Source organism: Podarcis liolepis, assembly GCF_965112155.1.
Source record: "Podarcis liolepis genome assembly, chromosome: 8".
Classification (NCBI taxonomy): Eukaryota; Metazoa; Chordata; class Lepidosauria; order Squamata; family Lacertidae; genus Podarcis; species Podarcis liolepis.
In genome coordinates, this window is record NC_139560.1 from 43,336,837 (window position 1) to 43,361,605 (window position 24,769).

At 42.6% G+C, this 24,769-nt stretch overlaps 1 protein-coding gene across 12 annotated transcripts in view; it reads left to right on the forward strand.

The window, feature by feature from the left end:
• LOC310713519 (uncharacterized protein) overlaps positions 1-24,769 on the forward strand; it is a 67,537-nt gene that overhangs the window by 17,915 nt on the left and 24,853 nt on the right. For 2 of the 12 annotated variants that reach the window (XR_014529287.1, XM_083517819.1), the window contains exon 3: positions 3,463-3,547. The exons of 9 other annotated variants lie outside the window; for them this stretch is intronic. The gene's annotated coding sequence lies outside the window, so the exon portion shown is untranslated. Of the gene's footprint in view, positions 1-3,437; positions 3,548-24,769 lie in introns of all 12 variants that reach the window. One more of the 12 variants, XM_083517821.1, reaches the window with a different exon arrangement.

Genomic DNA, 24,769 nt, shown 5'->3' on the forward strand with positions numbered 1-24,769 from the left:
AGGGTCTTTTCCAGGGAGTCTTCTCTTCTCATGAGGTGGCCAAAGTATTGGAGCCTCAGCTTCAGGATCTGTCCTTCCAGTGAGCACTCAGGGCTGATTTCCTTAAGCATGGATAGGTTTGATCTTCTTGCAGTCCAACACCTTGCTTAGGGGGTTAGAATACATAAAACAGAGGGAGCCACTATGGTGCCTACCTGTCAGGGGCAGGCTGGATGATGAAGAGTGGTGGGAGGCTCCTGCCCAAGAGAAGAAAAAGACACAGAAGAAGAAGACTTAGATCCTAGGTCATGGTGGTGGGATAATGAAGAGCAGTCTGGGATGAGCGGGGTGGTGCTAGAAGCAGTAGGTTTGAGCAATCAAGTGGGGGTGGGGAAACATCTGCAGAAGGAAGGCCTTCCAGGACAGGGTTCGAGGCTGAGAGTCACAGTGCAAGTGCGGACAGAGAGGAGTCAGCAGTTGCCCTTGCTACCCAGTAGCAGGACAGTTTCTGTCCTGCTGGCTCTCCCCCCTCTGTCCTGACACCCCACTCAAGGAGAGTCCTGCACCTTGCTTGGCTAGAAAGGCCCAGAGGAAGATCCCAGCCCCTTAACATAGCCTTTGCCTGCTTGGGAGTGATTCAGAGTGAGAGGCTAGAGAGGAAAGGACAAACCAGAGGGCTCTGCTATGTCATTATTTTCTGTTAATAAAAGCTAATTGCATTCCATGCCTCCTGTGCTTCCCTGTCCTGTTGTTGACCTGGACATGCTCCAGAGCTCCTTGACCCTTCCAGAGGTTTGTTGGACTACAACTCCCACCACCCCCAACTATGGACTATACTGGCTAGGGCTGATGGGAGTTGCAGTATAGCAATATCTGCAGGGCACTGCCTTGGTTACCCCTGAGTTCACACCTATGGTAGACCCTTTCTGAGCATCTCAGGAGTGAGCATGTGCTGCTACTATCCTTGCAATGGGGTACTACTCTTCTGGAAAGACTGTTTTAGAAGACGTTCTTCTGCATGGGGCTTGTCTACATGGTGCAATCTGAAACCTCACAAATCATGACTGCTGTGTATATACACCTCACAAGGAGGTACCGCTATCCACATGGAATCTGCACATGAGCACTGGCCATAAATGTGAGCCTCTTCATAGTATTTTCAGGATGTTACCAGTTAAGAGAAGCAGGATGTAACTCATTCTCAGTTCCTTTATTTTTGCGGGATCCATGTGATAGCGTTGAAAGTCCGGCCAAGAAAAAAATGTCTTCAGCTAGCCAATAAAACTGAGATGCTAGTTCCTTCTATTCATTCTGTTGAATAGCAAGCTTTTGATTTTCAGTTTCAAGCTGTTACTCCTTGCTGTTAAAATGTTAGGTATTTTGTCTTCACGAACACTAAAATTAGGGTATGCCGTGTAGAATCTGCAGAGAAACCATCAGATATATTTGTAAATACTTCAAATGAAATTCAGTGTTGCAAATATTTTGAAATGGATTCAAACAGATCACCACTAGGTTATGTTACGGCAGATGAAATTCTTTTAATTACATGGTCTACTGTTGGGATTTGAAAAGTATTAGGAATATCAAGCTTGCCGTAAATAATCCATTGCATGACTATAGTGTCTCACACCTTTTAAGTGCTGAACAAATTAGCTAATTAATACAACAGCCCCTCTAACTCTAGTTTGGTGTGAAAGGCCACAATGAAAGACTCTGCCAACACATAGGCTAAATCCATCAGGCATATGCTTTGTACTGGTGTTAACTAGATGCTAGACAACAGATACCAAGGAAATGACTGGGAAATTTGCGAGTGTGGATAGCAGAAACGGCTTAAGCAATCAATGGGTTAGAAAGCAAAATTTCTGCAAAATGTTCATTATTGCTCACTGTTCTAGTCTAAATACCCCACTAGCTGGTTAACCTATATGGGCAGGTTATGGGCAGGTTAACCACTCTCAGTGGTTATTGTTTTATCCACTACGACCATTGGACTCACTATTGGTCTCATCCACTCAATCTGCTGGAACCTGTCGTTGTACACAGAGGAAGACCCTAACTCACTAAGGCTTTAAGACCCTTGGCTTGCCAATCAAAGTCATTCCTGGAGTGTGGCTCCTGTCACATACTGGCAGCTTCTAGGGGCCTTTGGTGAAGAAGAAGAGGGGAGGAGGAGGAGTTTGGATTTGATATCCCACTTTATTACTAACGCAGGTGGTGCTGTGGTCTAAACCACTGAGCCTAGGGCTTGCCGATCGGAAGGTCGGCAGTTCGAATCCCCTCAATGGGGTGAGCTCCCATTGCTCGGCCCCAGCTCCTGCCAACATAACAGTTCAAAAGGACATCAAAGCGCAAGTAGATAAATAGGTACCGCTCCAGCAGGAAGGTAAACGGTGTTTCTATGTACTGCTCTAGTTTCGCCAGAAGCAGCTTAGTCCTGCTGGCCACATGACCCAGAAAAACTGTCTGTGGACAAACGTCAGCTCCCTTGGCCAGTAAAACAAGATGAGCACCGCAACCCCAGAGTCATTTGCGATTGGGCTTAACTGACAGGGGTCCTTTACCTTTACATTTATCACTACCCTAAGGAGTCTCAAAGCGGCTAACAATCTCCTTTCCCTTCCTCCCCCACAACAAACACTCTGTGAGGTGAGTGAGGCTGAGAGAAATGTTACTAGCCCAAGGTCACCCAGCAGCTGCATGTGGAGGAGCGGGGCCACAAACCTGGTTCACCAGATTACGAGTCTACCGCTCTTAACCACCACACCACACTGGTTCTGAGAGCTGAGTGCAGGGTGTGGACCAAAGGTGGACAAAAAGAAGGAGCACAACATGTCCCCCACCAATTACTGCCCTTCCCCTAATGCCCCATGCACCTCATGTATGTCTTTCATTTCTACTTAAAAACAGGGGGGTAGGTTGCATAACGCTGACTAAAAATAAGCGCTAGATATTTTGTTCACAATCTACAGAAAAAGGTACTCTACAACTAAAATAAGAAAAAAGTTTATTTTGTTTTATTTTTAAAAGAACCAAATGGAATAGCAAACATTTATTTGACCTGCTGAAATCACATGCAGCTGAAGACAGCAAGTTATGCTAATAGAATATTCCTTGTAGCTGGAAAGAAGAAAGTGCACTTACCTGAACCCTGGATTTTTACATTTTTCCATTATGTAGATTGACTGTTTTGATGGGCTCAGGTGAATGTTGATATCTGGGTCTCAAGGTGGGAATGAATCTGATTGTCTGTGAATTGGTAGAGAAATGAATATGAGCAATTGCCGGTTACAGTATTGGCACTACATTAGCTGCAGATCAAATAAAGCTTTGAAGCAGCTAATCATTTTCGGAGTGGCCATCGAATGACAATATTGACAAAGCCAAAATGCTCAAGAGCCAAAAGGAGAAAAAGTGAGATAGAAAAGCAATAATAAAAAGGCCTCTCTGATCAGTATCATTTTTTATTGTTCTGCTCAGAGATGAAATGAAATAAACTGTGCAGCAGAACAGACAAAAGGAAGAGCCACTCACACATCATCAGCAAACTCAGGTTCCTTGAAAGGTAAACTGTGTCCAATTTTATAAGAAGATCTTCCACATTCTTATTATTACCAGCACCAATGATATATAGGAAGCTTTGATTTTAACAACCCATGTTTCTATGGTCTCTCACGCAGCGCTGGATTGGGCACAAGGGTCCTTGTTCAAGGGGCTGTTACCTCAGTGAACTGTAGAAATGGGGCCACTTAAGCTTGGTTTGAGGAACTTAAATGGATGAAACTGCCAGTCTATAAGTGTGCCGGAAAATTACAGTGCATGCACAATTCTTCACTATGGCAAATTACAGCTGCATCTCTGGCTTCATGTGTGTGCTTGACACATGCCCACTTAAGGCAAAGCAGGAGAGCTCCAAACTGAGGTAAGATTGAAGTGTGCAGGAAACTAATAGACAGAAACAGTCTGTAGCTGGCTCCCCAACAGGTTCCAGTGACAAGATACGCTATGGGGTGCCAGGAGGGCTCTTCGCAGGATTGCCTGGAGGAATGGACTTTACAGGATCCATTCTAGAGGGCAACAGCTGTGTTTCATCTGGGATATAAGGTTTCAGGTGGTCCTGAAGGTACCCTGAGCCTAAGTCATTCAGGACATAGTAAATTAGGACAAGGACCTTCAGCCTGGCTCAGACGTAGATAGGCAACCAGTGCAAATGTTTTAAACAGTGGTGCCACATGCTGTTTATATTGTAATTATTTGTATGGTTTAAATAGATTTTATATGTATAGAGTTTTACTTCTAACAATGTTAAACTGTTTTAAAATTATTGTTTTTTCTATGTTTTTAGCAGTTCTGTGTAAGCCACCTTGAGTCTCATCAGGGAAAAATGTGGTGTGTGTGTGTGTGTCATAATAATGTGCCCTCATCAGCAATCTGGCTGCTCCAGTTGGAGCTTCTGAACCAGGCCCAAGGGCAACTCCACATAGAACAGATTGGTTTTTAAATGTTTCCTCATCCCCCTTACCTGTTTTATGTAACAACTTACAATCATTGTGAGATTTGGGTTGCTCCCAGTAAAGGTATCACCAAGCTATGGATTTTTTAAAAATTATTTTTAATGTGTCTCAGATTTTATCAAGGAGGAAAAGTGTGACGACTACCCTTAGTCTGGGAAATACAGACATATTTCCTGAATATGGAATAATGCAATGTAATGGTAATGAATTGCTGTGCGCTGGAGCACCTTCCAAGCTTTGTATCTTTCATCACATCCCTTTCTGTGCTCAGTAATCCCTAAACTTACATAATGCAGAGAAAATGGCATTCAAAGTGGTCTTTATGAACGTTTTTTTGTGTTTCATGGCTTGAAGATAAGAGTTTCTGTCTGCTGTAGAAAATCTCTGTCAACAGAATCTGCTTGATCAAAGCATCCGTTGTCAGTTATTAGTAGAAGGAGTGAAAATCCACGATACTGTGATGATCTTCAGCATTTTTCAGCTTGCCATTTTATTTTATTCCCCCCACCCCATTTTTATGCTTTCCAAATTGTAACAATAGTTTAACATTTCAGCTCATGATTTTGTCATATATCTGGAGGAGAGCAGGGAAAGGAAATGTTTTTCTTTCTTGCCTTTGGAGAATAATTGAGTCTTTTCTCCTGCAACACATTTTGACTTGCTTGCACAGTTCTTCATCAGTCCTGGTCTCCTAACTCCGATTTGTATGAATCATTAGCCATTATAGTTAAATGGGCTTCCATTGAGCCTCTCTGGTGAGTAAAACCACTGTCGTGTGCAGGACAATAGCTAATACATGATAAGGAAAGCTTCCCAATCTACTAAAAAGAGGAAACTAATCCACACTTTAATTGTATAAGGAAATAGCTCCTTGAAGGTATAATTGACAGTATGCAGAGGAATAGCCTTGCATTTTCCTTCCCTTCAGCTAATCCCCAACAGTGTTTCTTATATCCTTCATGAATTCTCTCATTTTAGAGTGAACTGTGTGATGCTTCCCCTTTGGCATGACCCACCTCCAGAGCTGGAGATGCCCCAAAGGAGTGAGGTGCCATGGCCATATCCAAAGGATTGTGGGACAAGCACTCCGCTGAACTTCCAATATGTGGAAGCTCCTCCCTCCTGTGCCAAAAGCAGCAGCAGCAGGAGCTCAACAACAAGAACAAGAACAACTGACCTTTTCACTCCACTTTGGTCATTTTCAGGTGCAGTTTCTGTTCTCACTGATAAATGGAGACTGGTCATGAAATTTTCAGCACAGCACTGGTCTGATCTATCAGCAATGCCATGCCTTGCTCATGCATTTCTTCTTTCCTTACCTTCTACAATTTCAGGTGTTACAATAACATGCTCGTGTACAACAGTCTTTCCCTCTCCCTCCCCTCCTCCAGATTCCACAGCTGTATAAGCTTTGCTAGAACCAACAATTCCCTAGACACACTGATGCAGGATCCAAGGATGTCTGTTTGTCCCTGTCAACATGGCTCCAAGAGTGTGGCCTTCTTCAAGTGCTCTGGCTGGGCTGAAACAGGCACCCATGCTTAGTCTGTGATGCTGCCGGCAAGTATCTATGCCCTCATGTCTGGCAGTGGCACTTTGATGAGCATCAATGTTTTGAAGTTCTTCATATTAGAAATGGCTGCTGTTATTGTTGCTCCTAGTCCTGTTCTCCACTCTATGCAGATGCTACATTTGAACAGAACAGGCCTCAGAGGCCAGTTGCCCTTAGGATATGATACACTGACTGTAACACAAGCAGGAGGGATAGGGTGAGATGGGAAATGTGAAACTAATGGTGACATAGTAAACTCCTGTCAGATCAAAGTTGGCGGGTGGTTGCCCTTAGGAAAAGGATGCATGCTAGCAAATGGTGCGTTTTGCAAAAGTGTTGGTTGAAAAATAGTGTGAAGCAAGCAAGTGTAAAACAGTGTATTTTGAAAATATGTTGAGTACAAAAAAATAGCATGAAGCAAAGAAATGGCAAAATTAGGGATTCTGGATAATTGATACAGGAGCTCTGCTTAAAGAAGGGAAACCAGCTATCTTTGCATTCAGCCTTTTCCAGGTGAATGGAAACATAAACATTAACAACCTAATTCATAGCCATAAATATAGTGCACTTTACATTAGTATACACTTCTTTTTTTCCTTTCCCTTTTCCCCTTTTTGCATATTACCTGGTTGGAGAACTGCATTACAAAATTCAGATAATGTGGTGTTTGAGGGATAGCTGTGTTTCGGTTCATATTCAAGTGAATGAGGTAAGTTTCTCTTCGGATGTGAACTGACTCAAATTTATCCCCCATTCCTATTCTCACCATTTCCCCTCTTCCAGGGAGTAACATTCAAGGACGGTGTGAGCATGCAAACCATCTGGTAAACATTAGGGGCACATGGACCAGCATGGCCCCGCCCTGCCTGTTCCACTCCTGACCTTCCAAAGTTGAGAGGGCAAGTGTGAAGGTGATTTCTAACTGCATTCAGCTGAATGGGCTGAGAAGGTCCTGCAGTCCTTTACACTCAACCAGGAAAGTCAGGGGTGGCACAGAAAGGCCAATGGATGAGTACCCCTACACACTTTGTGCCATTGTACCTTTCTTTTAAGAGCTGTTCGACAGTGGAACAGACTTCCATGAGAAGTGGTGGCCTATCCTTCCTTGGATGTTTTTAAGCAGACAGTGGATGGCCATCTGTCATGGATGCTTTAGTTGGGATTCCAACATTGCATTGGGTTGGACTCGGGGTCACTTCCAACTGTACAATTCTATAATTCTAGGATTGGTTTGTGGGTGGTTGTTGTTGTTGTTGTTGTTGTTGTTGTTTGTGGTGACTTCCCAGTAGCTGAAATGTTTTTAACTGTTATCTCCAATAAAATAAAAAAATAAAAAAATAAAATAAAATAAAATGAAGACTAGTCCTAGTCATTCCCTGTACGGGCTTTATCAGCTGCGTGCAAACATAATCAAAATTAGGCAGCAGGGAAGACTCCCACACCATCCCCTCTAATATAATCTATGAGTTGAATAAACAGCCAGTGTGCTGACAAAACCTGTTTCTTTCTAACCTTTAAATGCTGATAAGTATTTTATATTCTGAAAAGTATAGAACTACCAAAAGAGATTAAATCAGAAAGAATATAAATAAATGTTCTGTACAGTGTTTTCAGTGTGCTGGGAAATTGGCAAATATACTCGGAGAAATGGTTGCATCAAATGAAAAATGGCATTTGTTAAAAAGGTTCGTGCCACAAAATAAAAGAGGGGAAATGCTGACAACATTAGTCTGAAGCTAAATTTATTATTTCCACAGATATAAGATATACTTCTAGCCCCTTGAGTCTGACCAGTGCTGAACCTTATCAGACATACTAGAGATAGATGAATTACCCCATAAACACACCAGCATTTGTAATCGAAATAAAAATTCCAGACATCTGAACTTTTCTGTATTTACTGGATAGGCTTAACATTAATACATTGCTTCTCACTTCTACCACAAATCTCCAGAGCAAATCAGCTTGAAATTAATGGAACTTGTACAAATACCAAAGTTACTTCAACCCCTTAGCACCCCAATTAATTCTGGCACAGTTTCACCTGCCTTCTACCACTGACCCTCAAGCTTCTTGGCTGGGCCAGCTGTTTTCTACCTCCCAGTCTTGTCCCACAGGTTCCTGTTTTGTTCTATTATGTGGAGCTATTTGATTTCACCTTTTCCACAGAGTAGCTTGGTTCCCGGTAGCCCATCAACTTGAGGTGGTGGCTCACTTCAAATAGTAGTTTCAGTAATGAAGCAATTTGCTGGTCCTTTACTATCCATTATGTGCAGTTGCTGGTCCTTTATTATCCATTATGTGCAGTTGGATTATTATTCTTCCTGACAGATTCCTGCCCCCCCCATCCCCAACATATTTCCGCACCATTTTGCACTCCCCCCCCCCCCCCAGTATTGCTTCTCTTGAAAATTGATAGCTAATTTCTCTTAAGAGACGAAGGAGTCTTGAATTCACATTGGTCATTGGTCATGGTCTTCTATTTTGGGCAATATAATTGCTGTGCCTCTGACTGTAATCCTATACCCGGTTTCTGAGGAACCAGTCCCATGGAAATCAGTGGTGCTTCCCTCTGAAAGTGAAGGAATGTACTGCACATTTATGTATACAAACACTGTAAAAACAGGAACTGTGAGTATACTAAATTTTAAGGAGAAATGACCCCTCTGCTCAGGAGAAACGACTCAAGGCTTCTCAAAGAGGTTTGTGTGTGGCAAACTCACCCCACCCCCAAGAGGGACAGCCGCAATTGGGAAGGGGGGGGGGAGCACAGGCAGAGATAAAAATGTGTTTAACAATGACCAATAATTCAGAGCTCAAGCAACACATATAGCGTGATAAAAATCCAATTCGCTAATTCAGTCCACAAGTGATAGAATGGAACCTCTTGGTGTAATGTATCTGATGAAGTAGACCACATTTTGCAAAGACTTATTAAATTTGTTCGTCTTTAAGATGTCATAAGACTGTTGTTTTCGCTGCAGGAGACTAGCATGACTACCCTTGTGGAAATTAATGAGATAGTAGCAATTAATATTCATCTTAAAATGAAACTGGGTTTTACATCATCCACCTCTATAAATATATGATGGGATGTCGGTATGAGTTGCTAATGCAGTCTGCTATGTATCTTATAGACCTTTTCAATAACAGCCTATGGATATTAACCAAGTCCTCTACATCTATTGATTGAGGTGTTTATAAAATGCTAAATCATTATGTTACCTAACTAACATCAGCATAAATTTATTGGCCTGGCCAGACAATGTTTCTTCATTAAATAAATGTGCATTTTAACTACCACTAGGACCATATTGACATATTTACTGGACTTGAAACACCTATCTTAGATCCAGCATTCTCACTCTCTTTCCATAGCACAATGCATTAGTTTTTGTGAGTAAGAAGGCTTTGGGTAGGAGAGTCACAATTCCTTCCACTGCATTAAATTCACTCCTACTATGTAAAGATATTCATTCCCAAGACTGCCAGCGGCCAGGGGATTTACTTATGCAATCAAATGGCTATTTTTTTTTGGGGGGGGGGTTACAATCATATTTCTATGAACTACAGTATTCAAAATGCCTGAAAAGTTTCCATCTCTCAGTAAAACGTTGCCTTGAGAGATGGTGAGCGCCATTTGCCAGATCTGATTATACTCATTAGGCATCTAGGGTGGTTGGGAAAATATATTTGCAAAGATGGTGCTTCCCAAGTTTAAACCTGCAAGGGAACAGCTGGTTTTTATGTGATGACTTCTTTTGCCCTGCTGTGCTGCAGATTTTCCTGCTATGACAGGGCTTGTTATGGCCTGTAAATGAGATGCAACTTGCAGCAGGATTCTGTTAATATGATATCTGCAGGAGCAGTGGGGAAGTCCTGGGATTTTGAATTTAGAGACCGTTAAGTGTTGCAAGGATCTGGAATGAGCCATCCTGTTTTGAATTACAGCCTGAAATTCAACAGTGGTAGGTTTTGAGTTGTTAGCACTGTGCCATTTCCTCAACAGTAGCTGGCTTTGAATTTATTTATTTTTGAAACAAATGTTGCTCTATTTTCCAGCCCTTGAATCCCATCTTCCATGTGACTGGTGTCTAATATTTATTTATTTATTTATTTAAAAGATTTCTCCGCTGCCCTTCATCAGAGGATTCCAAGGAGGTGTACAAAAGTGTCAATTAAGCTATTAACTCAAAGTATACGTACTCACTCAGGCTCACTTGCTTACCACCCCCACCTACTGCTGAAAAGCCACCCTCTCCCTTTGCTCCTTGTCAAAACCACTCTACCCCTTCACTTCATCCAAAGCTACACACACCTCCACACACATTACGGCTCACAAACCCCTTCCCCTTACATCTCAACAAACCTCCTTGACCACCTTGAGGGAAGGCCAAGAAAGAATTCAGGCTTCTTCCTTGAAAAATTCAGTAGCAGCAGTGGATGTGTGTGAGAGAGAAAGGGAGAGGTTTTCTCCCATTCATTCTCTTTCCAGCAGCAGAAACATTCTGACAGTAAGAGTTGTTTGACAGGGAGGTTTTTCAGCAGGAGTTGGATGGCCATCTGCCATGGATGCTTTAGCTGAGATTCCTGCATTGCAGGAGTTTGGACTAGATGACCCTTGGGATCCCTTCCAACTTACGATTCTATGATTCCATGATTCTATGTACTTGATAGTCTTGTGGTTCACAAAGCAGGCAGGTCTTGGCGATGTTAGAAGTAAATCTCAGTCTGGTAATGTTGACTGCTCTTTTCTTTGTGGTACCCAACATTTCCCAATTTTGCTGCTGCTGCTGCTGATTGTATCCATTGCATAAGCTTCCCCGCACCCTACCACTTCCATTATGGATTTATCTGTATAATATGCATTGCCAAATATATCCCTTTCCATTTGGACTGAGTGGTATTTGGCTGCTGAATAGAAATGTTTCACGTTAGATAAATGGTTTTTACAAATTGATATTTTTATTTGTGATACATATCATTTTCAATGCTATTGTTCCAGCCAGACATTATTTCTATCAACCACTCAGGACTTTGAAAAATGAATCTGTCAGTGCTAGCATCAATGTCAACTGATTCCTTACTAAGATGCATAAATATGCAGCAATAATCAATGTGTGCTGCTGTGGCAGCAAACACTCTAACTGGAAAGAAGGTTGCTAATTATGGACATTAACCTTTGGCACTAGTAAAGGTTATAGCTGAGCTGAATCACCAGGGAAGGTTTTCTGTAATGCAGAGTAGAATGCTCCTTGGAGCCTTGAAAGGAACATTCACAAAACCACTAAATTTAGATTCGTTACCCTATGACACATTGTAACTAACCTTTTTTCACATAAGGTCCAAACAGCTGAAATGTAATCAAAAGAATAGATTTCCCACCACATACACTTTAGGAAGAAAATCAGGGTGCAAGCCTACATGTGCTCACTAGCGAATAAGACCCTCTAAATACTATGGGAATTCTTTCTGAGTAAGCATGCACAGGATTTCACCGTTAACCAGTAAAGTGTTCCTAAGAAAGGAAAGCATTGTGGGTTGCGGGTGGCGCTGTGGTCTAAACCACTGAGCCCAGCGCTTGCCGATCAGAAGGTCGGCGGTTCGAATCCCTGCGACAGGGTGAGCTCCTGTTGCTCGGTCCCTGCTCCTGCCAACATAGCAGTTCAAAAGCGCGTCAAAGTGCCAGCAGATAAATAGGTACCGCTCCAGCGGGAAGGTAAATGGCATTTCCGTGCGCTGCTCTGGTTTCACCAGAAGCGGCTTAGTCATGCTGGCCACATGACCCAGAAAAACTGTCTGCGGACAAACGTTGGCTCCTTCAGCCAGTAAAGCGAGATGAGCACCGCAACCCCAGAGTCGTTCACGACTGGACTTAACTGTCAGGGGTCCTTTACCAAACCTTTTCAAGAAAGGAAAGCATTGTGGCCTCAAACATGGATCCCTGTGGTTGACTTGCATTTGTTAGTCCAATGCTCTGTTCTCACATTGGCTAAACAGATAACTATGGGAAGCCCAGAAGCAGAAGCTGGATGCAACAGTACTCTCCCTACTTTCACTTCCTAGCATTTCCAACAGTGGAGGTAGAGCATAACTTTAGTCTCCATCAATTTGTCTGATTATCTTTTAAAGCCAAGTTGGTTGCCATCACTATCTCTTCTTGGATTCAGATTTCATCATGTTCATGGGCTCACTTAGTGACCTCTGTGGCAGGTCTCTCTCTCTCACCCTCCCATCTGTAATATCAAACTAATAGTGGCATACTTCATTTGGTGGTGATATGGATCAATTAGATAAGAAAATATTCACCCTGAAGAGCAGAGACAGCATGAGCTTTAAATCTAAACAAGAAGTAATTGGTTGTAAAACCAGAGTTAATTCATGCCGCATTATTTTTATTTTTAATTGAGCTTAATATTAGGTCTTAATAACATTTTTAGAAAATAGGATTTAGCATTTAAATAGGGTCTTAATATTCTCTTCACAATCCTCATAAATGCTCTAGAATTGACTAACCTTTTAAAAGTTTGAGCAAATTACCATGACCAAACAGCCATTACATTTGTGAATTGACTTGGGGCATTTGGCATGCTTGTAGGTGTCTTGAACCATTGTTTTAGCAACATGGCAAGACTCCATCTGTTTCTGGAAGCTTGGCAGTGATTGGACAACTGTGGGTTGAACTGCAAGGGAGATGGGTGTCAACTATTCCAAAGAAAGTGATCCACTCAAGCAACATTCTTAGTACATCAGTCTGATTGACCACCAGAATATTTAAATGCACTTTAGTTTCATACACTGGGCCTTAGGAAATTTGCTCTTTGGTTTAGAAATGAGGTTTTGATGTGACTTTTCATGGTTCAGCTACCTACAGGATCTTCTTATGTACAATAAAGGTTGAAAGGAATAGCTTTGCTTGTAAACAACATGTCATTTTTCAAGTTCTCAGATGAAAGCATGTAATGAGTTCAGCCAAATGATTTATATCTCCATAATGAAGCCAAACAATTCTTTCAAATTACCAACAGAAAATAATATACTTGGTTACATGATAAGTGTTGCTTGAAGGTCCATACACTGAATTCATAAAATTGTTGAACTTTTTGCAGGATCAGAAAGAATGGGCCAGCAAGTGTACATAAGAAACTGTCTGTGATGCAGAGATTATGGCCGCAATTCTTTGTTGTCTTGCAGAACAAATGAAATGCATTATCGTGCTGTCCGTTTTAGATTATACACACATTTGTTTATTTTGGAACATTCAGAATTTTTTCTCCAAGCATTGACAAATGACTGTTTTTAGGAGACACTCCATTGTCCATGCACATGCAATTCCTTGGTATCTATAAACTAGTTTTTGAGAATGAGTGTGTACATTAAAATGTCACTTGCTTTTAGCTGGTAGCCAACCTAGGTCTTTGGGTTCATTTCACTAGGACATGTGAACTTAAGTGACAATCTCACCAGGAAATGATGTGTAGACACAACTCTCAGCCGCAGTGCCTTATCAAGTATGTGTTTGCTATTTAATCTTTACAGAAAATGTGTGTGATAGGTTGGCTGTGGAAACAGGGAGTCATCTTTCATTATAAGATGTGATATGGCCCTGACTTCATGAAGTTCTACTGTACAGCTAGCAAGTCCAGATTGTGAGGTCCTATCTGAATTACTGAACTAATATTTTAGATTCACATATTCGTTATCTTGCACTGCAACGTGTCTGAAAGCTTGGTGTTGCCCTTTGTTCTTGTGGTACCTCTATTGTTGTGAAGAAAATCATAGGGCCTGAGCTGTCCAGAAATCCCATGTTCCCCTATGCTGAATAGGAAAGATTCATTTTTTGATCCCCATAACTGTGTTTGGCTTTAAAATGGGAATTTCTGACTTTGTTAAGGTTTGCCAGGAAGAGGCTGAACTGTCATGAATTGTGCTCTGGGTTTTTGGTAATGAACTTTTCCTGCAGCTTTGCTAAATAGCTCTGCTCCTGTCACAGTGGGCAAAACTCTGTGGGTGAGAACATGGTTTTTGTGATTCACATGAAAGGTGGATACTGTAGTGAGTATGCTTTTGTCTCTGACAAAAAAAGTTAAATGTCAGATTCCTCTTGATTTTTGCTCTTTCTCACAAAGAAAATGAATATAAACATGTTCCCCTGACTCACAGCGTATGAATCAATGTCTTACATGTTCTCTCCATAATTGACACCACTCTAGCTTTCCAGTGCCCAGAAATTAGCATAGGGACTTGGGAGCAAAAGGGAAGAGAAGTCTACAATAAGCAGCGTTCTATGGTAAAGGTCACTGGTGTTAAAATGGCTCTGAGTAATACATATTGACTTGATATTAGCAACCAAGGAAATAAAGGTGGTCTAATAAATAAATGTGCTAGAGTAGCCTGGTATATAAACATCGTTTTAGTGACATGATGAAGCAAGGCTAATGCCTCCATGGTTGTATCCCCAATATAGATCATTCTTAAATAAAATGCAGCAGTTGGTTCTTGGAGCATATATTTAGATATGTCATCCCCATCAAAAATCACAGTAGCTCAGAGCAAGACTATCCCAGTTTCAATTTGATAGCAAGAGTCCATTAATACAGTGTGTCATTCTATTCATTCCTAATAGTTCCCCTGTGAACTACTTGCTCTGCCAGGCTACAATACAGAACATCTTGATTCAGGCGATTGCAGCTTTTGAATGGACTTTTGACAGATGCTCATGAAAGCATTTATGACCAGAGTCTATCTTCTAAAAGACTGGGATCAGCAGCAGCAGCCTTCCCCATCCAGGTGCCCTCCAGATTCTTTTGAACTGCAACTCCCAACAGCTGGCTGGGGCTGATGGGAGTTGTAGTCATCAGAACATAGGAAGTTGCATTATACTGCTTTAGATCCTGGGTCTGCCTAGCTCAGTATTGTCTAAACCATGGGTAGGCAAGCTAAGGCCCAGGGGCCAGATCTGGCCCAATCACCTTCTAAATCCGGCCCGCAGATGGTCCAGGAATCAGCGTGTTTTTACATGAGTAGAATGTGTCCTTTTATTTAAAATGCATCTCTGGGTTATTTGTGGGGCACAGGAATTCGTTCCTTTTTTTCTTTTTTCCCCAAAATACAGTCCGGCTCCCCACAAGGTCTGAGGAACAGTGTACTGGCCCCCTGCTGAAAAAGTTTGCTGACCCCTGGTAAACTGACCACTAGGGCCTCATCCTAGCCTTACCTGGGACTGTCAGGGATTGAACCTGGGACCTGTATCTAATGCAGATGCCCTGCTATTGTGACGGTCTCTCCTCAAAACAGCTGGAGGGAAGCAGGTTGAGAACAGCTGTCCAAGAGCTTGTGCACAGCAGACACCCTAATTCCATGTCACAGCAGAATGCTTTAAAATCTCATTTGTGTTCATGCATGTGTGTGTATATACATGCACACCTGCTTTTCCCCCTCCATAAATGAGTTGTTTAATTTGATAAGTTCAAAAAACATGTTGCCAGTAACACATTTGTTACATCTCAACAACAAATTTACATTATGCCCTCACCTAGAAGCACTCATTATCCTCCTAAAAAGTGGTCATCTGTAGCTGAGTGAGGATTTGTACTCATACCTCCACATTTCATCTACTGCGCCGCATTGGCTCTCCGGGAAACAAGGTTAGGTGTTCTGTAGACCCACCCAGAAATCAAGGTTAAATCCAAACACTTTTATTGCAATATATCACCATAGCAAATAATGGGACCTTTCCTAGATGGCTGCACAATGAAATGCTACTATATAAGCAAAGCACTCCCAAAGTGCCTATAATACCTGAGAAATATGTTGCTTCACTATAAATCCAGCCTGTTGCCTAGAACAAAGGTTTATGTGGATGCACTCTCAGTTCCTCTGCAAAGGGCTTTGACTTTTGGATCTGCATTGTTCTCCTAACCAGGCCTGCAGTTTGGGGAAGCCCCTGGACCTGGCTTTGCTCCTGGATTCTCAGACAGGACTGTAACCAGGTGCTCCCTTCCCTAGCTTAGAATGGTGTGCTAAGCACACCCATTTTTCCAGGGGTCAGATCTGGTCATATTAGTTGCTGTGAGATTTGGCTGTTTGAAAAAGGATAAACACAGCAGAAAGGGAGGGGTAGTATTACATGTAAAGAATGTGTACATACCTGCACAGAAATAATTGGATCAGAAAATAGAAGTTCTATTGGAAGCACCTAGGTGAGGATAGGAGAGAGACAAGAAAAAGTAATGATATTGTGGCAGTAGGCTACAGATCTGGAACTGCTGAGAAGTGGAATCAGAGGGTACTGATGTACAGTGATACCTCGGGTTAAGAACTTAATTCATTCTGGAGGTCCATTCTTAACCTGAAACTGTTCTTAACCTGAGGTACCACTTTAGCTAATGGGGCCTCCCACTGAAACCGCCATGCGATTTCTATTCTCACCCTGAAGCAAAGTTCTTAACCCGAGGTACTATTTCTGGGTTAGCAGAACATTTGTACATGGCAAATTTAAATAACATGGATAAAACTCATGATTGTGGCATTTAAGAACAGGAGTTGGGGAGTATTCAACCCAGAAAAGCTCCGCCCAAACGTTTTCCTTCCGTTAGGTGAATGTCTGGAGTTCCCCCACTTCTCTTTTCGAAACTACATATAGGTATGTCAGCTTCTCCGATTTACTTTGGTTTATGCAAATAACTACATTCGTAATTAAATGTATGTTTATCTCCTCCTTGTTACATCAGTTTACAGGATTCAATATGACCCAGGTTTGCATTGATTCATAGCTTTGGTTATACCATCACCCCCAACACACACACACACACACACACACACACAACCCTATGAAATCAATGTGAGATGACAGAATGTGGGCTTTGGGAGAAGGATGAGTTGGTTGTGGGAGGCAGCATTCTAGGAAGCTGTGCATTACGTAGAGTGATTCTGATCTGACCTTTTTTGCCTTATTCTCAAGTGTCAAATGCAATTCAGGGCTGTCAAGCAGTCCTTCCCACAGTTATTAAAGAGGTGGACCATTTCTATCTCTGTCCAAATGTGAGTCCCTCTTGCAATTCTTGTGACAGGCTGTCTCCCTTTCCCCCAGTCTACACAGATACATAGTTAAAAGTTAGTCATGCAGCGACTGCAGTGCTTAACTGTCCACAGAAATGACTTTATCCAAACTTCTGCAATCTCTTCTTAACATTTTATGAGTGAAGGGGTGAGGGCATAGCAATTATATTTTAGTTATTTATGTTCATGGATAAAAACAGAGTTATTTATTCTCATCCTCACTGGTCTGCAGCTGTGGTAGTAGAAAATGGGTGTAGGCTGTTTGTGGCGGCAATTTCCTCCACTTTGAAGGCATGCAGGTATGCTTCAGTGATTTTCAAAGGTGTTCTGGGAAAGATCTATTTCTTACACTGTTTTCTTTTTTTAATGCTCCTTAGTGGTTCCAGTGTTTAGAAATGACACACAAGCAGTATTCTCTTAATGCTGTGGAAAAGAGCTGTGAGCACAGAGCATGGAGGAAGCTTTTATAGGACTCTATTACAGGAACAGGTTTCAAACCTGCCCTGTAAAAGTGAGGTAGAAATGTGCTCAAACACACCATTTCCCCAACCGCTAATGCAATAGGATAGTGAGTGAGACGGATCAGGTTCAGTGGGGAAGGCATTACCAAACCATTCTCAAATGAGAGCCAGATTAGCTTGGTCAACTCTTTTCATCAGATCCCTAAAAGGAAACTGGTTTGCAGTAAAACTCTTTGAATCAAATGATGAGTCAGGGAAAATGTGCGGAGGAAACAAAGGCAGACTCTTCAGTTGTATCTGAAGAGTGACATATCTCTCTATACTATATTTTTGCAAGAAAAATTGTCATCATGCTGTAGTTTGCATAGCTGCCAGTAGGCGGCCACTCCAACTGCAGTATGACGACAGAACGACAAGCAGGTGAGCAAGCAAGTGTCATAGGTGGCAGGCAGTGCAAGTGAGCTGATGAGGAAGGAGTGATGCTCAAAGGAGAGTAGAAAGTGTTTCAGACAGCGGATTGGCAAACCACTCTCTGAGAAACATCCCCCTCCCAATTAAATGCTGCTGGAGCACATTTTGAGCAGGGTGTGAGGCACTTCAGAGATCAGTTTGGCACTCTCTGAAGCATCCCTCACATTAAACATTACTGGAGCAGTTTGGGATCACCCCTCCATTGAACATATTAACAAGCTGCGAGGGATGGGGTGCCATATTTGGGGTGAGCTTCACAGGGGAGGGGTAGAAGGCAAGCTAAGTGAGGTGGGGTGAGCTGTGGGAGACAGGGTAGTAAAGGGTGCCGGTTTGGTCAGGTGTAAAGGGAGGGATGCCCAGGGGTGTGTGAGTGAGTGGGGTTGGTGAGTGGAGCAAGCAGGGGTGGGAACCCTCAGTTGTATATGAAATCTTAAACATGACAGATATTGGCAGCTGGCTAATTATCCTATACAGTGGTACCTTGGTACCCAAACGCCTTGGTTCCCAAATGCCAAAAACCCGGAAGTAAGTGTTCCTGTTTTCAAATGTTTTCCAGAAGCTGAACGTCCGATGCGGTTGTCAGCAATTGCTTCTGGGCACCTGTACTAATCAGAAGCTATGCCTTGGTTTTCGAACATTTCAGAAGTCAAACGGACTTCCGGAACGGATTAAGTTTGGTGCTTTTGTTTTTGTGGCTTTCTCGGTTAATTTGTTTTTGTGACTGTGTGGGACCCAGTTCAGCTACTGATTGACCAATTGTGTGACTGCAGAAATGGATAAAAGCCCCCCCCCCATCCAAACAATGACTATCATCAGTGCAGGTAAGGAAAAAAAATAATTTTTATTTTTATCATCTACAATACTGTCTTATTTATTTTATAATATGGTACATTGATTTTTGCTTTCATTTTATGGATCAATGGTCTCGTTAGATAGTATAATTTATGTTAAATTGCTGTTTTAGGGGTTGTTTTTAAAAGTCTGGAATGGATTAATCCCTTTTGCATTACTTTTTATGGGAAAGCGCGCCTTGGTTTTGGAACACTTTGGTTTTGGAATGGACTTCTGGAATGGATTAAGTTTGAGAACCAAGGTACCACTGTACAAGGTTTCCTGCTTTATTGCACAATTACCCAAAAGAGATAATTGTGCAGTTGAATAGATGGCACCGTTCCTGTAAGAACCATGGAACCTACTTCCAAGGAGGGCTGCCCAAGCATCCACTTCAAATGGGTTGTGCTTTTTCATTTGCCTGAGAAACTCAGTGCACAGTTTAAGCACCAACAAAATGTGGAAGGTCATTCACAGAGTCCACTTCTGCTGCCTCACCTACCCACTTTCCCTTCCCTCTGAGGGCCCAGCAACTTACTGGGAGATGAAAGGAAAGGCAATGGAGCTGATATGCATGTTTCTGCTCCCCAGCAAAGCATATGTTCTCAACAAGGACAGGAGTAGGGCCCTGTCCCCAGAATCCCCTGGGGAAGGAAATGGTGCTATTCACATCCATTTCTGCTTGGGAGAAAGCTCTCTTTGATCTTTTTGTGTGTGTGTCCCATTCAAGGGTGGCAAAATGGGGAGACACTTTCCTTTGAGGGGTTTTTTTTGGGGGGAGGGGACACAAATATAATGAACTTCTTGCTGCCAGCTTCAGCAGCGGCCAGAGAAGAAAAGAGAGATCATTGTAGTGAACTACTGCTTTTATTTTCCTCTGTGTCCAGGATGCTACATCTTCCTGTAGGAGACTCTTTCATTGCTGCCTCCACTACAGGTTAAAGTGAAGAGAAAACTCTTTGCTCAGTGGCGTAGCGTGGGGGGTGCAGGGGGGGCCGGCTGCACCGGGCGCAACATCTGGAGGTTAGGGTTAGGGTGCGTAAATCCACGGGTTAGGGGGCGCAAATTACTTGCCTTGCCCCGGGTGCTGACAACCCACGCTACGCCACTGTCTTTGCTGCATCAATTACTGCTGTTATTCTTCCACTAGAACAGGGCTGGGCAACCTGTGGCTCTGCATATGTTGTTGGACTCCAGCTTCTTCTGGCCCCAGACAACATGGCCAATGGTCAGGGATGATGGGAGTTGGAGTACATCAACATAATGAGTGGGAGGAATAGGTTCCCCAACCCTTCCTTAGAGCATTAATATGTAAAGACATAGTGACATTCCAGGGGAGGATAATCAGAAGGGGTTCTCTTGCTGCTATCGCTAAAGGTGGCAAAGTGAAAAAAATAACCAAAATGGTTTGTTACATTCATGTACCCTCCTTTCTCCGTCAAAAGCTACCTCTCCAATTTGGGCAGTCCTTTCTGCACCCAGAAACATTCCACCAATGGACCAAAATTGTGCCTGCATACTTTTCACTCTGATCGAAACGCCACAGTTTTATCAAAAAGCAGAAATAAACAAACATTCCTATGTTAGCAAAGCTTGGGAAGAACAGTTCTTCCATCGCTTCTCTGACATTTTTTCTTTCCATTTGTAGAAAAATTCCTCATGAACAGCAGGCATTCTGTACACAGTGAATCCAATAGCTTGAAGAATTTTGTTTGCATTTTCTTAAGGACAGGCTTTCACACACATACCTCGCAAGTTTTGAAAGGAAAGAAAACAGCACCCTGGAACCCATTTATTTAAAAGCAATTCACTTAGCTAGAAGTGTGCTTTATTTCAGCTGATGTTATTAAAGATGCTAGTTTTTGAAGAGCTTTTTCTTTGAAAACCTGCACTTGCTTTCTGCTGAGGGAAGTCATAACCCTCCTGTTTATGGCACATCATTCTAGTGCTGCAGAAATAATTGCATTGCCAACAATGCTGAAGGGATCAGGAAGAGGATGACCTTTTTAATGCACCGAATACCCATTTGTAGAACAAGGGCAGGCTGTCAAAGTAGAGCCATTAGAATCTGCTCGTTGCACCAGTGTGCTTCATCCTGTTTTCTAATTCAGTGCGCTCAAAGCTGCATCTTGGAAAGCCCACTTTGAGGCTCCCATGTGCCTGAGCTCTCAAAAGTATGAAAACAAAGCAATTATACTATTAGAATGGGGATGGAAATTTCAGATAAGCCCCCTTTAGTCTTTTGTTTTGTGAGGTTTCTCCATTTCAAAGACATTCAACATTAGCTGTGGATTGAAATCTTGGACATCAGCCATCAAAGGATGAAGTGTATATATGAATTAACCACAAATCTCTAGATTATATGTTGTTGTTGCTGCTGCTGCTGCTGCTATTATTATTGTTCTTGTGTATTCATCACCTTAATGGCCAGATAGCAACTCACAGCAAAAATATCAAACAGGTACAAAATATTCCATTAACATTAAAACAAACAAGCAAAACTAATTATATATATATATATATATATGCTTTCGTAGATTTTCACGGGTACAGGAATGCAGGTTTTGGTGTCTTCGGGTGTCTTCCCGTGTAAGAGTTGGGGTGTCTAGGCGACGTTTCGACGAGGTCTCACTCGTCATCTTCAGGCTGGTGCTTTCGGCTTCTTGTTACTGGAACAGAGCAGGATCTCAGTGTTTGAGTTCCTATAAATACTGTTGAGGGGGTGTGGTGTATAGCCTCCAACGTTCTGGGCAGAGAGGAGGTTCCCAGGTTAGTGTGCCTTTTCTTCTTTTGTTCCTTAATTACTTGAGGGATATCTTGAGTGATTTCTTGAGTGATATTCTGAGTACCACTTAGGTGGGTCATTAGGTGTGGATAAGTTGCTAAAGCTTTCGTGTCTTGACCTCTTGAGCTTGTGAAGAGTTTTTCTGAGAAGATGGCTGTACTGCACTTAGTTGTGCTCTGGCTTGGCTTCGTGTATAGGGGCGAGCTGTGGTTTTGTGCCCTGTGCCAGCCAGATCTGTGTAGGGATTGCAGGGGGGTGCAGCATCCGGAGGTGCCACTATGGTTTGGTTACTGGATGGTGTCTGTAATTTATCTGTGGAGAGGGTCTGGGTTTGGGTCTGGTGTGGTTGATTGGTGATGGCGTTCTGTGTGCCTCTGGTTCTGGTGTCGGTTTTTGTGGGGAGGGCTAATTTCCAGATGTCTGGCAGGCGGGACGTGTCGTCACGCTTGTTCATGTTGTGAGGGTGTTTCTCTATCTCGATGGCTTCCATGATTATTCTCTTGTGGTGATGTTCCATGTTAAAGAGCAATTTGGAATCTGCAAAATTAATTTCGTGTCCTGTTTCTTTCATGTGTTGGAAAAGAGAGGAAGTTTTTTCTTCTTTTTTGACGGCATTCTTGTGTTCTGCGATACGTGCATTTATTCGTCTGTTTGTTTGTCCAATGTACGTGGCTGGGCAGACTTTGCAGGGTATTTCATAGACCCCTTGGTTTTCCAACTGGATTTTATCTTTGGGGTTTCTGAGGATATTGGCTATTTTTTGGTTGGTGCAAAAGGCTGTTTTGATATTGTGTTTATGGAGGATTTTGCTAATTTTGTCTGTAGTGCCCTTGATATAAGGAAGGAGGGCCATGCCATTGTTTTCTTCTGTGTCTTGGTTTTTGGGGGGTGTTTCTTTTTGGATTAGCTTCGTAACCCTGTTTTGCTGGAATCCATTGGCGATTAACACATTTGAGAGATTCTGTAACTCAGTTGTCAAGTGGTCTTTGTCAGCCAGGCGTTTGGTTCTGGAGATGAGAGTCTTGGCTACGGAGTTTATTTGTGCAGGGTGGTGGTGTGATTGTGCATGTAAGTAGCGGTTGGTGTGTGTTTTTTTCCGGTAGATAGTGTGTCCTAGGGAGCCATCAGGTTTTTTGTAGATTAGGACGTCAAGGAAGGGAAGTTGGTTGTTGGCTTCTATTTCCATAGTGAATTGTATTTTGGGGTGTAGGCTGTTGAGATGTGTGAGGAAGCTATCTAGTTTTTCTTTCCCGTGTGGCCAAATTACAAAGGTGTCGTCAACATATCTGAGCCAAAGTTTGGGTTTGTGTTCTGACTTGTCTAAAGCATTGGTTTCAAAGTGTTCCATGTACAAATTTGCGATGACCGGTGAGAGGGGTGATCCCATAGGTGCTCCTTCTATCTGTTTGTATCTTTGTCCATTGTGGATGAAGTACGTGTTGGTTAGGCAGTGGTTGGTCAGGTCCAGGATGTATTCGGGGGGATTGTATTTGTTTTGAATGGCTTTGCCCCAAACTCTACGGTCTCCCCAAGATACACAAAGAAGGAACACCACTCAGACCAATAGTCAGCTCCATAGGCTCACCTCTATAAAATCTCGCTAAATTTCTCGCTAAGCAACTTCAGCCCTATGCAGAATCCATCGCTTCACACGTTACAAACTCCTTCCAGTTCATAGAAACAATAAAGAAGCAAAACCTACATCCCGATGACCTACTTGTGAGCTTCGATGTTGTATCTCTCTTCACACAAGTGCCCATTAATGAAGCCTTGACAGCCATTCAAAACAAATACAATCCCCCCGAATACATCCTGGACCTGACCAACCACTGCCTAACCAACACGTACTTCATCCACAATGGACAAAGATACAAACAGATAGAAGGAGCACCTATGGGATCACCCCTCTCACCGGTCATCGCAAATTCTACACCCCAAAATACAATTCACTATGGAAATAGAAGCCAACAACCAACTTCCCTTCCTTGACGTCCTAATCTACAAAAAACCTGATGGCTCCCTAGGACACACTATCTACCGGAAAAAAACACACACCAACCGCTACTTACATGCACAATCACACCACCACCCTGCACAAATAAACTCCGTAGCCAAGACTCTCATCTCCAGAACCAAACGCCTGGCTGACAAAGACCACTTGACAACTGAGTTACAGAATCTCTCAAATGTGTTAATCGCCAATGGATTCCAGCAAAACAGGGTTACGAAGCTAATCCAAAAAGAAACACCCCCCAAAAACCAAGACACAGAAGAAAACAATGGCATGGCCCTCCTTCCTTATATCAAGGGCACTACAGACAAAATTAGCAAAATCCTCCATAAACACAATATCAAAACAGCCTTTTGCACCAACCAAAAAATAGCCAATATCCTCAGAAACCCCAAAGATAAAATCCAGTTGGAAAACCAAGGGGTCTATGAAATACCCTGCAAAGTCTGCCCAGCCACGTACATTGGACAAACAAACAGACGAATAAATGCACGTATCGCAGAACACAAGAATGCCGTCAAAAAAGAAGAAAAAACTTCCTCTCTTTTCCAACACATGAAAGAAACAGGACACGAAATTAATTTTGCAGATTCCAAATTGCTCTTTAACATGGAACATCACCACAAGAGAATAATCATGGAAGCCATCGAGATAGAGAAACACCCTCACAACATGAACAAGCGTGACGACACGTCCCGCCTGCCAGACATCTGGAAATTAGCCCTCCCCACAAAAACCGACACCAGAACCAGAGGCACACAGAACGCCATCACCAATCAACCACACCAGACCCAAACCCAGACCCTCTCCACAGATAAATTACAGACACCATCCAGTAACCAAACCATAGTGGCACCTCCGGATGCTGCACCCCCCTGCAATCCCTACACAGATCTGGCTGGCACAGGGCACAAAACCACAGCTCGCCCCTATACACGAAGCCAAGCCAGAGCACAACTAAGTGCAGTACAGCCATCTTCTCAGAAAAACTCTTCACAAGCTCAAGAGGTCAAGACACGAAAGCTTTAGCAACTTATCCACACCTAATGACCCACCTAAGTGGTACTCAGAATATCACTCAAGAAATCACTCAAGATATCC